At 36.7% G+C, this 18,379-nt stretch overlaps 1 pseudogene; it reads right to left on the bottom strand.

Annotated features, from left to right (window-relative positions):
* The window catches only part of LOC100995117 (protein ARK2N-like), a 39,298-nt pseudogene that overhangs the window by 2,727 nt on the left and 18,192 nt on the right, over positions 1–18,379 (bottom strand).

The following is an 18,379-nucleotide window of genomic DNA, read 5'->3' as shown; positions in this document are numbered from 1 at the left end:
AGTATTCTCCTTATTTCAGTTTTTGGCTTCTGTAAGAGAATACATCATAATTTATTGCTTCAGTCTGCAATTTGCCGTATCTCCTAATGACATTCAGTAGTGAATTGTTAAAAAGAATCTATGTATCTACATATTGATTATGATTATCTATCTATTTATCACAATTCTGGAGGCTGTAAGTCTGAGATCAAGGCGTCATCAGGGTTGGTTTCTTCTGAAGTCTCTCTCCTTAGTTTATAGATGGCCATTTTCATTCTGTGTCTTCACGTTGTCTTTTTGCTGTGTGTGTCTGTGTCCTAATCACTTCTTATAAATACACCAGCCATATTGGATTAGGGCCTACATGAATCACCCCCATTTTACCTTAGAAACATCTTTAAAGACTATCTCCAACTATAGTCACATTCTGAGGCACTGTGGGTTAGATTTCAACACATGAATTCTGAGGGAAGACATAATCCAGCTCCTAACACCACCAAAGTGTATAGTTTTATCCATTATGGAGTCTCATGTATTATGCTTTGTGAACTCTCTTTTTTTTTTCATTTTAATAAAGTTTCCATTTCTAGGATGCTTTGTGAGTTCTTGAGTAGGCACCATGCCTTGCATTATTTTGAGTCTCCCATTTTTGGGGGGTAGATACTGGTTTGGAAGATATGGGTCTTCCATCAAAGGAGACATTTACATTGAAAAAATCAGATAAATGACAGACTAATTAATAATTTCTAATTGATTATTAATTAAAGTTAAGGAAATGTGTTTGACAGATAGATCCCAATATATGAGTACATTACAAGAAAATTCAATAAGAAGCCGACTGAGTGTGAACAACATAGAGATATGGTCATCCTTGGAGAAGAGTTTTTTATTAGCATTAACATTGTATGTGTTTATATCTAGGAAAAAAAGAAAATGGACTTATTCTTATTAATACTAAGATATTTCTCAGACTAAATAAGACAATATAATGGTTGAGCCAAATTAATTGTGTTAGAACCTCAATCGATATTCCTTGATCATGTAGGATATTGGAGATATGTGCATGACCCTAAAATGCTATCAGGTAGACTGCCTACTGGAAAAATTCCCAGTGGGCAACAATACTGGGGGAAAAGTAGGTTAGAGTAATGTAGTTGATAGTAATTTGACGGCAAGTTGTCTACCATAGCCTAAAAAGAGTTTGAAAAGGAAATATAATAATAATAAATAATAATAATAATAAAATATTTAGATCAGATATTTAGATTCTAGAGTGAAGAGGTTTTACCAGTAGGCAGATTTCTGCATATGTAATTTTACTGAAGAAGTGGCTTTCAAACCTTTGACAATTTCTATTGGGACCAGGTAACGCATGTACACACACACACACACACAAGGACACTATTTACCTTTCTCATGTGTGATGCACTCTAACATTCTCCATTTTATTCAGTTTTGTCTCATTGCAGTCTATTTCATTACTGTTTCTGATACATTCTGTGTATTTCATACCACACCGAGGCTGCACCCAGGAGCTTGAGAATCACTGCATTTGAAAGCCTTTTCTAACAAAGGGTATGAAGACTTGGAAAGGTGTGTAAGTGTCCAGCATATGGTGTGCCATATCTGCCTCCCTGGAGATGCCCAATGTATATGAGACGGTCAGTGGAGGCTAAGAATCTGACTTCCAGAGAGGCATCATTACACTGAGATCCACAAAGCAGTGCGAAGGGTCAAAAATGAAAGGGAACTAGAACCAAGATAGAAAGGTTATCAGGGAAATGAAGCATTGTACAGAAGAGCTGGTGTTAGACAGCATGAAGAGGAGGATAACAAGTATAAGGAGTAACACTATCATATTGTTGTGTTTAGGAGAGTTGACCCTGATGTTAGACATGTTGTACTCAAATCTCACCTTTGATACTTACACATTTGTCACTTTGTATAAGCATCTAATCATTCTATGCCCCATTTAACAATCTGTAAAATAGTATCTATGATTTATTGAGCACTTAACAAATGCAAGGCACTACAGAAAGTGCTTTCCTTTTATTAACTCATTTAATATTGGCACCACCTTAATGAGGTAGGCACAGATTTTATTCCTAGCATACTTGTATTTTAGAGTTGTTTTGAAGAGGATAAAATAACATGAAACAGTTCCCAGCACTACACATTCATGAAATCAAAACAGTGAGATGTAATGATTTTCTGATGTCCTGAGCAAAAAATCAAAGGAAACCCATGAAATTGCTAAGTGTCACACAACTTAATATCTATGTCATGAGATAACTGCATTAGTTTGCTTATCTAGAAAGGGGCATGAAATATGATAAGTAAAGAGAAAGTGAGTTGATGGATATAAAACACTTATTGTTGGGAGACAATTCAGGGCCTTTCTGCATGTCTTGTATTAACTTTTGTTCTGGAGTATCTTTTTAATGATGTTTGTATAGGAAACAGCCTTGGAAGACAGAGATAATGTCTCCCATCAGGGCAGAGGTCAGGAATATTGTCTTTATTAAGATGATATCGCCCTCTAGGACAAAGGTTAGGCAAGTTTGCTAGCAACCCTCTTTAAAACATTGGAGTTTTCTAAACTTGGTGTTCCTTAGCTGTGATACAAACCGACTCTATGAGCAGCACTTATGTGAGTATAATGTCCCTGGAGATCCCGGTAGGTAAAGAATAGATGCAGACTTGAGGCTCATGCTTCCTGCTCTGCTATAAATAATAAAGTCCTTCATCTGTGACCCTGAAGTCTATTCTTTTCTGCCAGCATCTATAAAACAATGGTTGGCTAACTGGTTAAAAAATAATACTCTCAGACTTTTCATAATTCTTGATACTTAGATAATGCCTGGCTATATAAAAAGTACACAATAAATGGAAACCTGTTGGCATTATGATATCTATCAATTTGACAATGCATCAGATAATAAATTTAATAAAGCAACTATACAGTGCATGTCTGCTACATGCTAGTCATGATGTGAGGTGCTAAGGCTAAAAAGCTGAATAAGACAGATTCTCTGATTTCATACTTTGGAGGGGGAGATATTGGCACATAAATAATTATAACATGTCTTAATATTATGGTAGAAATATTATAAGGACCTAGAGCATTAAGGAGGCGACATCTATCTCTGCCTAAAATGTGAGATGGAGAGGAGGTATGAGGGAAGTTGCTTAAGGGGAAGTAATACTTCAACTAAGTTTTAGCAGCTGACAGTTAGTGTGAATTTGTTAGTCACATGTCAACTATAATTTGTTGTTTTAAAATTATCGATGTCAGTTACCATTTATGGTAGGTTGAGTTGTGTCCCCAGAAACATGTTGAAGTCCCAATTCCTGGTACCTATGAAGATGACCCTATTTGGAAATAAGGTCTTTGCAGATGTACCTAAAATGTAATTTAAGATAAGCTTATGCTGAAAGAGGGTGGGCCCTTAATCCAATATGACTGATGGTTTTATAAGAAGAGGAGAGACAATTAGGAAGATATATGCATGGATATGTTCATTGCAATACTATTCACAATAGCAAAGACATGGAATCAACCCAAATACCCATCAATGATAGACTGGATAAAGAAAATGTGGCACATATACACCATGGAATACTATGCAGCCATAAAAAGGAACAAAATCATGTCCTTTGCCTGGACACGAATGGAGCTGGAAGCCATCATCCTCAGCAAACTAACGCAGGAGAAGAAAACCAAACACTGCACATTATCACTTATAAATGGGAGCTGAACAATGTGAACACATGGACACAGGGATGGGAATAACACACACTGGGGCCTGTTGGGGTGGCGGTAGGGGAGGGAGAGCATCAGGAAAAACAGCTAATATATGCTGGGCTTAATACCTAGGTGATGGGTTGATAGGTGCAGCAAACCACCATGGCACACGTTTACCTATGTAACAAACCTGTATATCCTGTATACGTATCCCAGAACTTAAAAAAAAAAAAAGAAGAAGAAATGCATGGAAACACAAAGACACACAGAAGGAAGATGGCACTGTGATCACAGAGGCAACAATTAGAGTTATACAAATGCAAATCAAAGAATCCCCAGGATTGCTGGCAAAGTCCAGAAGCAGGCAGAGAGATGGCATGCCTCTGCCAGCACCTTGATTTTGGACTTTTAACCTCCAGAACTGAGAGATAATAAAATTTCTTTTGTTTTATGTCACCCAGTTTCTTACAGAAGCCCTAGGAAAAACATACCATTTCATTATTGTTTTCCATATACTTATCTTCAGACAAAAATGAGGAAAGGGCACTGTGGTCAAAAACAAAAGAAATATGAGAGAGAATAATAAATTTAAAAAACATAAATTGCTAAAAGTCACTGTATGGGGAGGAAAACGGCAGCTGATGAGGCTGGAAAGTAATAGATGGACCCTAGTGTAGTGTAATGAGTGTGGCTTTTGGATGTAACAGACCTGTGTTCAAATGCCAGCTTCTCTATTTACTAGATGTACGATCTCAGAAAATTTAACCACCCTCTCTAAATTTGGTATTATTGTCTGTAGAATAAGACAACAATTACTACTTTGAGGGGCTATTTGGAGAATTTGGGAAATGTGGATAAAGCTCATAGCAAGTATTTGATACATGCTAGTCAGTAGTAGCACTTTTAGATTTACATTAGGGAGATTCTTCTGACAGCTGGGTTGATGATGGAAATGGAGTGGGCCACTGCCAAAGTGTGGGTGGCTGGAGCATGGCTGGAAGAATAGATACCAATGAGGCAGTTTTTGCATCAGCTAAGATGAGAGATGTTAGAGGCCTGAGCTATATCAATGCCATAGTGGGGATACAAATGAGAAAATGAGTGAGAAAAGTGTTTCTTTGTTAAAATTAATTTGTCATTATTGACCAACTCAATGGAAGTCGTGATGAGACAGCAGTAGTCTTTAAACCAGCCACTCCTACCCATTCCTTCTAATTTATGAAAAAGGCCTGATTTCAGGTGTTTTGTTTTGTTTTAATTCTTCCAGTTAAGGACTTCTATTCTCTCACTCAGAGAAGCAGGTTGATGTATGGAAACTATCTCTTAAGAAGGGCCTATGCTAAAATGTGGCTGGAGAAATTGATCAGAGTGAAGAAAAGACTTGGTCATTGCACATGAAGAATGGCAGAAAAATTGAAAGTCCTTTTTCACAGCTAAAAAGAAATCAAAATTAGGTATCATCAATTCAATATTAATTCAACTCACTATAAAAAAACAGTAAGTTGGATTACTCAAATGTGGTGACATTGGGATTTGACTACATAAAGAATTGAATTAGAATCACCTTCAAATTTTACTCATACCGTAGAGTTCTTGATTTCAGTTTAATAGAACTATACAAAAACATTATATTCTGCTTTTAGAAAACCACACAATACAAGGAACTCCCACCCAAGCCCTAAACCTAAACAAACAGAAACACAGGAAAACTATGCTCGAAGTGGTAAGTTATTTCTGCAACAAAGAAAAGTAGCAGAAAATGTATTCTCTTGCAAAAATATTAAATAGATTTTAACAATTTATAGATTCAGACAGGCATAATAAGAAATAGAATTTGAAATCCCTGTATAAATTTTATGAGTCAGAACATTTCCCTTTAGAAGCTTATATTTATCACATAAAAGTACCTTCACACACACAACCACCTACTCACCTGCCCAAACACACATGCATACACACTCATACTCATTCATATATTAAATATAGAAAACAAAGATTTGAGACAGAATAAATAGGTTTATATGTGTGACTGTTTGATAAGAAAATTAAACACTAGATGCTTGAAACACCTGTAAGAAAAGAAAACTCTGAAATGACAAGTAGCAAAATTAATTTGTAACAACTAAACAATGAATGTGAAGTTTACCAGTTGGAAAGGACAGATTTCTAAGAACACAGAGAAGAAAGTCCTCTCCTAAAGGACTTTTCTCATTCCAAGGCTTATTGGAAAAACTCTCAGGTGAAATAAACATCATTACAATATGATAGATGACACTGGTTATCTTTTGGAATCAGAGATGTTAATGATCATTCTGTTGATTTTCATGTTCATGATACAGTCCTTATGAATACATGTAGCATAATTTCTAGGTACATGTGTTTTCAACCCCAACCATTCCAGTTTAGGAAATAGTCTTCAAATGTAGCTGAACAAAAACTGTATATGCAACAATTGTTTTCCTGGTGCCACCTGTGGATTTCTCTTCACATCTAGGATTCTTTTTATTGGATAGTGTTCATGGCAACCAAACTTTGCCCTTTAAAGATGAATTTGACTTTTTAAACAACTGTGTCAATAAGATTCATGTCTGTTGAATAAGGTTAATGGTTAAGTACCAAAATTAAACAAGATTTTATTATAGAGCAAAAATGTGAAAACCAAAAATCCCAAACTCATTTATTTCTCATATTCATGTGGCTGATTCTGAAGATTTATCACTCAGGAGGCAGCATTAAGGTAATACATTTTGCACATCCAAATATAGATTACATTCAAAGCATATGAACAAAGAAAAATAATGTTTTGGAAATTGTGATAAATTTTCCTTAGAAAAAGATGTTTAAAAAATTGATATTTGGGAAACCTACCGTAATTTGTATATGATAGCATTCATCTTTTTCTTTTAGAAAAAGGGAAAATGTGTTTTTAGCTTCTGTACCTGATTATCACATTTGTATGTACTAGGAATGCTAAATATAAATTACAAGGGTCAATGGTTACTGTCCATTTGTCACTGAGGGTCAGTTGGCTTATGAACCCCTCCAGTCGATCTCTCCAGGGAGCCTGAGCCTTCACCCTCAGTTATTGTTGTGGCCCTGTGAGGACCATGCCCCACTCCATTCTTCATGGCTTCTTTCCAACATAATGAGTCTAAAATCATTATAGTAATAGAGATTAATTGGAATAGATTCCTTGAATATTTGCACTTGTGCTCTCTTGTAAGGGAAGGGTCTTCATCACACAGCAAGGGCTGGATTTTTTAAGGTAGCAGGGCTTTGTTCCCTAGTCATGATTGCTAACAGTATTACCAAGAATGATTCTGCCTATTTTGGTTGGCTGATTTTAAATATAGGAAACAGTTGACAAGAGAGTTATGCAGTCTGGAGAACAGAGGCAAAACCTACAGTTCTAACTTTAGTTTTGTCTTAAATTTGACATTTCTGACTACTTTCCAGGATCAAGCTGAGTGATGGCAGAAACCACAGGCAAAACAACTCTGTGTGTTTCACTATGCTGAGCCTGGGTGTGGAGATAACACCAAGATGCAAGAGGGCCAGACAGTGGCTCATGTCTATAATCCCAGCTTTTTAGAAGGCTAAGATGGGAGCATCACTTGAGGCCAGGAGTTTGAGGCTAGCCAGGGCTACGTAGTCAGACCCTGTCTCCACAAAAAATAAAAATAAAAAAATTAGCTGGGCATAGTAGCACATGCCTGTAGTCCCAGCTACTGGGGAGGCTGGAGAGGCAGGATCATTTGAGCTCAGGAGGTTGAGGCTGCAGTGATCTATGATTGCACCACTGTACTTCAGCCTGGGCAACAGAGTGAGATCCTGTCTCAAAAAAAAAAAAAAAAAAAGATGAAAGACATTTCATATGGACCAAGAAAAATGAGTGATGTTTAAATTTTCTAACTTTTGATTGATTGAGAATTTATGTATTTCTGTAAAACCAACATATGTATTAAGCTGGAGAACAGAAATAATTTACTCAATTGCTTTTTTATTGCATCATAAATCTATTCGATGAAAACTTACAATGTACTGTTTTGTTTTTGGTTCTTTTGGAGAAAAGGCATATAGATTTTATTAACACATACACAGGGGAACCACAGAGTGTTTATCCCCTTACTGTTTTTTAATATATTATACTGTATTATTTTATCAAGAGTTACCAATGAACATACAAAAATGACTGTTTGGAGAATTGAAAGGAATCCTTTTGTGAGAATATAACTTAAATTCTGGACCCTCAAGCAAAACTTGAATTAAGTTTCTTATTTCTAGTATTTGATTTGTTGGTATAACTATTGTTGGTAAGTGTAACAATAACCTGCCTATATACAATCATAGTGATTAACAATTTAACTATAAAGGCCGGGCGCATGGCTCACGCGTGTAATCCCAGCACTTTGGGAGGCTGAGGCGTGTGGATCACGAGGTCAGGAGATCAAGACCATCCTGGCTAACACGGTGAAACCCCATCTCTACTAAAAATACAAAAAAATTAGCTGGGCGTGGTGGCGGGCAACTGTAATCCCAGCTACCCAGGAGGCTGAGGCAGGAGAATGGTGTGAACCTGGAAGGCGGAGCTTGCAGTGAGCCGAGATCACACCACTGCGCTCCAGCCTGGGCGTCAGAATGAGACTGTGTCTCAAAAAAAAAAAAAAAGAAAAAGAAAAAACAGAAAACAAAAAAACAATTTAACTATAAGTGCACAGTGGTATTATTATAAAGGTTAAGAGCTTGGATTTTAGAATCAAGTAGACTCATGTTCACATATGTTCTTTATACTCACCGTATGACAAAACACAATTATGTGACCTTCATAAGCCTTCGTTTTCTCACCTATATCTGCAACATTAAAACCTACTGAAATGGCTCCATTGTCTGGGGAAACACCCAGGGTCCTTTGTCTCGCACCAAGAAAATTAGTGACACTGACACACACATGGAGTGGATTAAGGAGCAGAAAGTTTAATATGCAAGAAGGAAGAGAACAGCTCCCTGGCACAGAGGGAGGAGGGCTCCAAACAGAATAACACACCTTGCGCAGGAGGACAGGTAGGGGGTTGGGGGGGGGCAGTGAGGGGCAGGGGGAAGCAGTTGGTTATATTGGGAGGCTTGAGGAGGTGGTGTCTGATTGCATAGGGCCCAAACAGGGCAAACAGGGGATTGATTTGACCAGGTGTGTCATTCACATAGCAAAAAGACTGGCCCTCCAAGCCTAACCTTTTATTATACAAATGAGGCTTCTACATGGCTGTGCCATGACACCTGCACATGTGGGGACAAAGAAAAGGGAGCAGGAGGCTGGGCGCAGTAGCTCATGCCTGTAATCCCAGCACTTTGGTAGGCCGAGGTGGGCGGATCACCTGAGGTCAGGAGTTCGAGACCAGCCTGGCCAACATGGCAAAACCCCATCTCAACTAAAAATACAAAAATTAGCTGGGCGTGGTGATGTGCACCTACAATTCCAGCTACTCAGGAGGCTGAGGCAGGAGAATCGCTTGAACCCAGGAGGTGGAGGTTGCAGTGAGCCAAGATTGCACCACTGCATTCCAGCCTGGGCGACAAGAGCGAAACTCTGAAAGAAAAAAAAAAAAAAGAAGAAGAAAGAAAGAAAGGAGGAGAGGGAAGGGGAAGGGAGGGGAGGGGAGGGGAGGGGAGGGGAGGGAAGGGAAGGGAAGGGAGCAGGAATCACCACATTGGGTGGACCTGACTCTTGACAGCCTGCATTTACGTATGCAAGCCTGTGGCTTGCAAATCAATGCTTGCAAGTCTGTTTTTTTTCCAGCCGCTTTCTGTTAGAAATGTTTTTATTAAAAGAAAAAGCCTTACTGAGGACTCTTTTACCCTTTCTAGCTGCCTGAAATAATATATATATATATATATTTTTTTTTTTTGAGGCAGGGTCTTGCTCTGTCACCTAAGCTGCAGTGCAGTGGATCTCGGCTCACTGCAACCTCCACCTCCTGGGTTCAAGCAATTCTCCTGCCTCAGCCTCCTGAGTAGCTGGGATTACAGGTGCATGCCACCATCCCCAGCTAATTTTTGCATTTTTTTAGTAGAGACGGGGTTTTGCCACGTTGGCCAGGCTGGGGTCGAACTCCTGACCTCAGGTGATCTGACCATCTTGGTCTCCCAAAGTACTGGGATTACAGGCGTGAGCCACTGCGCCTGGTCAAATAATTTCTTAATAACTCCCGTAATACTACTTCATAGCTTGCTTTTACAATTAGATGAGATGTTAGTACAGTACTTGGCACAGCATCTGGAACATAGTTCTTCATAAATAAAAATGATTATTGTTTCTATGTTATTCTGTAGCCAACTAGTTACAGCAGATTTTTTATGCCATTGTACATTTTCTTTCAGTTTTATATTTTTCCTTTTCATGTATCCTACTTTAGAGTTAGCATCTTATTTTTCTGAAATAAAAAATGTGTATTTCTTTTTACTTTGTTTATGTATTAACTGTGTATTAGCAATACCAATCAACTTTGACTGCCTGAAATTTGTTAAAATGATATTGTATTGCTAACAAAATGAGTGACTATTAAAAAAGGAAGAGTGATATGGGAATCACAGAAACACAGTCACAGTTAAAATCATGTATGGCAGAAACATTTGATGATAACACTTTTGAAGACTTGTACAGATTTTACCTCTGATGTTGCTGGCACAGAATAGTAACATCATATTTGCTATTGTTGCCACAAACACCTATAGGAATTACGTGTTGGTCACATTCCACTTGAATGAAATCTCTTCAAATTATGTTTGAGTCTCTAGCTTCTGTGTAATATGCATCTTATTGGCTGAGACGTTAGAGGCCGGAAAAGCAACTGTGTATTATTTCAGGTCCGATAGTTTGGGGTAGGCTCTGCTCTCTAGCAAGACTCATATGATGGGGCATTTTCAAAATGCAGCAAAAATAATTCAAATGCTGGGTAGCCAAAAATTGATTAGTGCCCACTACAAACAATAAGTTTTAAAATGAGCTATACAAAGTTTTAAATTATGCTTAAAATAGGTTTTAAAGAAATTGATGACTGCCATGGATGGAGGAATATTTCAATTTAAATAATCCATCTCTACAATTTACTTTTTTAGGAGAAATCCGAATCAGAATATTTGTACCAAATTAGTTACAAGGAAATATTGATTATTAATTATGCATGATAACATTATGAATACTGTAGCTATTAAATTAAAATCTTATTCAAATAGAAATTATACCGATTGTGTATAGTCCTGTTCTGACAATTGAAGCAGAGGAAAACTTCCTAACTCAGCCTATGAGGCCAGCATACCCTAATGCATAAAACCAGACACACATTACAAGAAAACAAAAAAACAGATAAATATCTCACATGAACATAGATGTAATAATCCTTAACACAGTATTAGCAAATCAAATCCAACCATGCATAAAAAGAGTAATAAACCACAACCAGGTGGGATTTATCTCAGATGTTCAAGACTGGTTCAACATTTGAAAATCAATTAATGTAATCCATTAATACATTAATAGGCTAATGGAGAAAAATTACGTGATCATATCAATAGATGCGGAAAAAGGATTTGACAAAATCAAACTAATTCATATAAAAGCTCTCTGTAAACTAGTAATAGAGTTGAACTTTCTTAATTCAATAAAGAATATTTACCAAAAACATTATACTTAATGGTTATCATCCTAATTCATGGTGAGAAAGTCAATACTTTCCCACTAAGATCAGGAACAAGTCAAGGATGTCCCCTCTCACAATTGCTTTTTAGTTTCATTATGGCAGCTCTAACTTATGCAATAAGATAAAAATAAATAAAAGATATACAGATTGGAAAGAAAAAAAAAACTGCCTTTGTTCACAGATGTCATGAGTATGTAGAAAATCCAAAAGAATCAACCAAGAAATTTCTGGAACTAATAAGTGATTATAGCAAAATTGCAGAATACAAAGTTAATATACAAAAGTCCATTGCTTTCCTATACATGACTAATGAACAAGTAAAATTTGAAATTAAAAACACAATATCAATTATATTAGCACCTCTTACCCCCAAAAAGAAATACAGTCATCTCTTGGTATCTGTCCGTGGGAGAATGGTTTCAGGTCCCTCTGTGGGTACCAAAATTCATGGATGCTCAAGTCCCTTATATAATCTACATATATTTTACCATATACTTTAAAACATCTCTAGATTATTTATAAGACATAGTATGATGTAAATGCTACTTAAATGGTTGTTATATTATTTACATTTTTAGTGTTTAATTACTCTTTTATGTATTTATTTTTTCTGACTAGTTTCCTTAGTTGTTTGAATCTGTGGATGCAGAATTGCAGATACAGGGAGCCAACTGTACTTAGGTATAAATCTAACAAAATATGTATATAATCTATACATGGAAATTATAAAACTTGGTGAAAGAAATCAAAGAACTAAGTAAATGGAGAGATATTCCATGTTTATGGCTACAGACTCAATATTGTCAAGATATTAGCTCTTCCCAACTCAATCTATAGGTTTAATGCCATCCCAACCAAAATTCTAGCAGGTTATTTTGTGGAAATTGACAACTAATTCTGAAATTTATATGGAGAGGAAAAAGATCAAGAATGGCCAACACAATATTGGAAAACAAAGTTGGAGGACAGATGCTACCCAAAATACCTTATGCCTTACTTTAAGGTTACAGTAATAAACACAGTCTAGAACCAGCTAAGTAACAGACAAACAGATCAATGGAACAGAATGAAAACTCAGAAATAGACTCCCCAAAATATAATCAACTGTTCTTCAACCTTGGCGTTGCTGATGACTTTTAAGGTATAATACCAATGGCACTATCCATTTTTTTAAAATGGATAAGCTGGATTTCATTAAAATTAAAAACCCTGCACTGTCAAGAAAATCAAAAGATAAGCCTGGGACTGGGAGAAAAATATTTGCAAAAGACATTTCTGATAAAGGACTATTATCCAAAATATGTCAAGAACTCTTAAAACTCAACAAAAAGAAAACAACCCAATTAAAATATAGGTTGGAGTTTTTAACAGACTTATAGATGTATATACATTTGAAAAGATGCTCCACATTATGATATATCATCAGGAAATGTACATTAAAACAACACTGAGATATTACTACATACCCGTTAAAATGGCCAAAATATGACAATAACAAATGCTGGCAAAGATGTGTAGCAACAGGAACTCTCATTCACTGCTGGTGCAAATGCAGAATTCTATAGACATTTTGATTGGACAGCTAGGCAATTTATTATTTAAAAAAATACTCTTACCATATGATTCAGCAATCACATTCCTTGGTATTTACCCACAAAAGCTGAAAATGTATGTCCACACAAAAACTTGCATATGGATCTTTATAGCAGCTATATTTGCAATTACTAAAACTTTAAAACAACCAAAATGTCCTTCAGTAGGTGAGTAGATAAACTGTGATATATCCAGTTTATAATGGAATATTATTCAATGCTATAAAAGAAATTAGCTATCGCCGGGCATGGTGGCTCACGCTTGTAATCCCAGCACTTTGGGAGGCCGAGGTGGGTAGATCACGAAGTCAGGAGTTCAAGACCAGCCTGGCCAACACAGTGAAACCCCATCTCTACTAAAAATACAAAAATTAGCTGGGCATGGTGCTGTGAGCCTGTAATCCCAGCTACTCAGGAGGCTGAAGCAGGAGAATCGCTTGAACCCGGGAGGCAGAGGTTGCAGTGAGCCGAGATGGTGCCATTGCACTCCAACCTGGCGACAGAGCTAGACTCCGTCTCAAAAAAAAAAAAAAAAAAAAGAAAGAAAAAGAAAACAGAAAAGAAATTAGCTATTAAGCCATGAAAAGAAATAGAGGAAACTTAAATACATATTACTAAATGAAAGAAGCCAGTCTGTAAAGGCTACTTAATGTGTGATTCCAACTATATGACATTCTGGAAAAGGCAAAGCTATGCAAACTGTAAAAAGATCAATCATTGCTAGGGATTAAGGGGAAGAGAGGAATAAAAAAGTGAAACACAGAGGATTTTTAGGGAAGTTAAATTCCTCTGTATGATACTATAACAGTGTATACATGTCATAAATTTGTCCAAACCCATACAACACCAAGGGCAAACCTTGATGTAAACTATGAACTTTGGATGATAGTGAAATGCCAATGTAGTTTGATTAACTGTAACAATTGCACCACTTTGGTGAGAGATGTTGATAATAGGAGGTGAGGTGGGCTATTCATGTGTTGGACCAGCCTGTATATGAAAGATCTCTGTACCTTTTGCTTGATTTTGTTGTGGACCTAAAACTGCTCTAAAACATAAAATCTATTTTAAAAATCTAATTAAATGATTAAAATAATACATTTCCTTGAAGAAGTTTTGATTAATCAAGTTGTGCTGGTGAAAGGTTCATATAAATAACAATAACGTCACATTTTTTGTCCTTCATTTATCATAATGCTTAAAGTTGGATGAAGTCTCTGAAAAGAGGAGCAATACTAACACTTAGAATTTATTTTGTTCTTTATGGTTGTGAAGATTTTTGCATCCATTTTTTTCTTCTGATTTATCGCGCTACATTCTGAGGCACAGGGAACAGGAGATAGTTTTTAGCATTTCTATTTCATAGACATAGAGCAGAAACCCACAATTTCTTCTTTTGGCTTGGAGTAAATTAATTTTCTTTTTGCTATTTTTACCTTTGGTTGAGGTCAGACAAAAGTTTAATTAATCTCAAAAATTTTCTTAACATCAGTCTATCCAGAGTGCTTAGAGAAAGCTGTAGGATATGAACTTATGTAAGTCAATTTATATTTGTTGACATCTCCGTTAAGAAGATGTATGGATGAGAGGAAAAATGAAGTTATTTTTAAAAATGAGCTTGAGTTTCATACTTTTAAGTGGCCCCCACCATCTTGCATTACCCTGGATCATTAGATATACATATGATTTTTTTCTTTTCATATAATGGAGTTGGGTTGGCTGAAGAGTACCATCTTCTAAGGTCTAGAATGCTCCTGACTAAACCTCAGAGAAGAGCAATGCAGATTTGATTGACTTTCACCTGTAATCTTTCCTACAATTACTTTGATACTCAACTATGGCTTGTATTTTGTTGATAGACATTCTAGAAAGCTTTGCTTTCTGTGCATTTGTTTAATCCACCATTTACTATATAGAAAACTCAAATGAACTTAAATAGTTTGAAGTGAAAAAAGCTACTGTATGGAGGAGTAAGTCCCTAAAGTGAAGACCTTGCTTTGAATGTCAATGATTGGATTTTCTGTTTCATTTTCCCTGTATCTCTCAGGATGAAACTTGAAACAGTTAGAACCATGAAGCAGAAGTATCATAAAAGACTTTATTCTTCAAACTCAATTAACATTTACATTTTTAAAGAATTATCTGTTGTACTACCCTCACCTCAGTTTTCAATCTGTGTAATGGCATGGTCAGATAAATGTGGATGATGCTGTCTTTTTATGGATGAAACTCTGTATGTGTGCACGTGTGTATGTGTATGGTTTACAAGCCTTCTTATTTATGTTCTCTCAATCACTTGTCTGAATCCTAAAGTGTTTAGTTGCCACAGATTTCTTCTATTTAGTTGTTTTGTGCTGCCGTCCTTTAAGAAATAGGCTTTTTTTTCCCCATTACGGAACAAACTGCCAATGACGTTGAGATATTGATCGAACGAAAGAACTATTAATATAACTTTTATCTTGGGATATCCAAAGGTCCTCTTCTTGGAAGATAATTTAAACCACTTTCACTATTCTTTCAGAGTCAGCACTCTTCTTTTAAAAGGAAATTTTCCTATGACATTTTAGATTTTCATGTAATTTTTAGTGACCTTTGAAGTCGTTGCTTCTTTAAGTTAAATGAATAAATAGAATTAAGTATATTCTATATACATACACATCAACTTAATTGTGGGAGCCATGGTGGTAGAGCTCTTTTCGGAGGATTGTTATAAAATATTTACACAGACCGGGTGCGGTGGCTCATGCCTGTAATTCCAGCACTTTGGGAGGCTGAGGCGGGTGGATCATTTGAGGTCAGGAATTCAAGACCAGCCTGGCCAACGTGGTGAAACCCCATCTCTACTAAAAATACAAAAAGTTATCCGGATGGTAGTGGCACACGCCTGTAATCTCAGCTACTTGGGAGGCTGAGGCAGGAGAATCGCTTGAGCCTGAGAGGCAGGGTTGTGGTGAGCCGAGATCACGCCACTGCACTCCAGTTTGGTTGACAGAGTGAGACTCTATCTCCACAAAAAAAAAAAAAAAAAAAAAAAAAAAAAAAAGACAGATACTTCTTTAATTAAAAAAAATTGAAAAGGGTTATTCTCAAATGAGAATACGTCTTAACTATTCAACACAAAGTAATTAGATCAAAAAATAGGGGCTCACCAAGAGTATAATGGGATTTTTAAATTTATTAGATGGCCAGGCTGACACAAATATATTAAAAATTGTAGGGTAGAGAATTTTGAATATAAAAGAGTCACACAACAGCCATTTTAGATTCCAGAGTTTGGCATTGAGCCCAGACATCCAGTTGTATAAAGTAGATGACATAAACAACTACAAAAACAACAACAAAATAGCAACTGGTACCCTTATTTGAAAAGCCAAACTGGAGAAATAGATAGGATTTTTAAAAAAATCACACTATGCTTACTTGCCTTGCCAAATTAAGTGATTGGAGGAAAACTATCAGGTCACACTGAAAGAGCAAATGCTAGTCTTACATAGATTTGTCCCTACTGCATTCTCTCTCATCTGGTATTTTTCATTCTTACTCATAACTCATTTGTTGTGTTTTTGATGACAAAGTTTGCATCAGCATTTTTATTCTTAGAAGAGAAATTCTAAAAATAATTTGTTGTTCCATAGTCTCAAATGTATAAACCAGGATATTTCCTTTCACTAAACAAGTGGGTGAGTGAGTGCAATTCATTGTATCAGTACATAATAATTAATAAGGTCTCTTAAGCCCCAGTGAAACATACTTGAAATAAACCCTAAAATTTAAAATACTTTAGAACTTTCCATCCTTTATTATTTTTAAAATCAGAAGTCAAAACTTGTCATTGAGTACCTAAAGTATGTACAAGGAACTGTGTCTGATCTCAAGTGCGGGCTTAGAGACATGGTTCTGTCACTCTAGGTAGGAAAATGGGATATGCAATTACTTCAAGTAAATAAATAATTAAATTATGACAAGTTTAATGTTTAAAACTAGATTTTTCAGGCCAGGTGCAGTGGCACATGCCTGTAAACCCAGCACTTTGGGAGGCCAAGGCGGGCAGATCACTAGGTCAGGAGCTCGAGACCAGCCTGACCAACATAGTGAAACCCCATCTCTAGTGAAAATACAAAAAAATTAGCCAGACGTGGTGGCATGCGCCTGTAATCCCAGCTACTCAGGAGGCTGAGGCAGGAGAATCGCTTGAACCCGGGAGGTGGAGGTTGCAGTGAGCCAAGATCACGCCACTGCACTCCAGCCTGGGCGACAGAGCGCGACTCCATCTCAAACAAACAAACGAACACCTAGATTTTCAGTAGACCACAGGAGTATAGAACAGGAAAACCCATCCTAGCCCCTGGCCTGGGAGTTCAGGAAGTGTTTCCCCTTAGAAAGTGATGTTGAGTCATGAAGTGTAGCACCTACCTAGGAGTAGCACTTACTTACACAAGGAGAAAAGAGTGTTCTGGGCAGAAGTGTGTGCAAAGGCTTTGAGAGGACAAACAGTCCAATAGTAGTGAGTAAATGAGAAAAGCTCAGGAGAGCTGGCATGGAAAGAACATAGAGTGTCCTCTGAAAAGACTCAGTAACATGAAGCATTGCATTATGTAGGCCCTTGTAGATTATAGTAAGGACTTTGGAAGAGTCAGGTGAGAGAGGATTGACTATGCTGATGGTGGTGAAAATAAAGAGAAATAGACAACTGATACATTTGTAAGGGGATCAACAGAAAGGGATTGGATGTGGATGACAGCAAGTATATGGGGAATTGGGAGGGGTCCAAACGATTCCAAGAGCAGTAGTTGATGGTGTCAGTATCAGAGACCAGGAAACTAGAGAAAAATCAAGTTTGCAGATGGAGATCAAAAGTTAAAAAGTTTGAATTTATTTATTTTTGTGTCTCTGAGACACATCAATTAAGTCATTAAATGTAAGAATTTGTAGATTAAAATGGAGAAATAGATTTGAGAGTCCTCATCAACAATATAGTATATTAGTCAAGGTTTAGTTTAAGCTGATACAATGAAAAAAATTCCAAACACAATGGTTTAAACAAGACAGAAAACCATTTCTATCTTCTTTGGCAATACAGAAGAAGGTGGTACAGGGCTGGCCAGGCAAGTCTGTTAATTTCAACTCAAGGTTTTATCTCTGGGCAAAGTTTTATTACAGTGGCTACTCCAGCCTGTGCCATCATGAATGCATTTCAGCCTAAATGAAAGGGAAATGAAGAGGTTGCTTCTTTCCTTTTAAGGATGTTGGAACCTAGACATGTCACTTACGCTCACTTAGCTTAGGCAAGAAAAGTACTCCCTGTGTTTAGTAACATAGAATTCCCTAGCAACCTAAGTTACAGCAGATTGAAGGGCATTTACTGTGAG

The sequence above is a fragment of the Pan paniscus genome, chromosome 13 (assembly GCF_029289425.2).
Source record: "Pan paniscus chromosome 13, NHGRI_mPanPan1-v2.0_pri, whole genome shotgun sequence".
Classification (NCBI taxonomy): Eukaryota; Metazoa; Chordata; class Mammalia; order Primates; family Hominidae; genus Pan; species Pan paniscus.
Note: the sequence above shows the minus strand (reverse complement) of the source record. Positions and strands in the feature narration are given on the sequence as shown.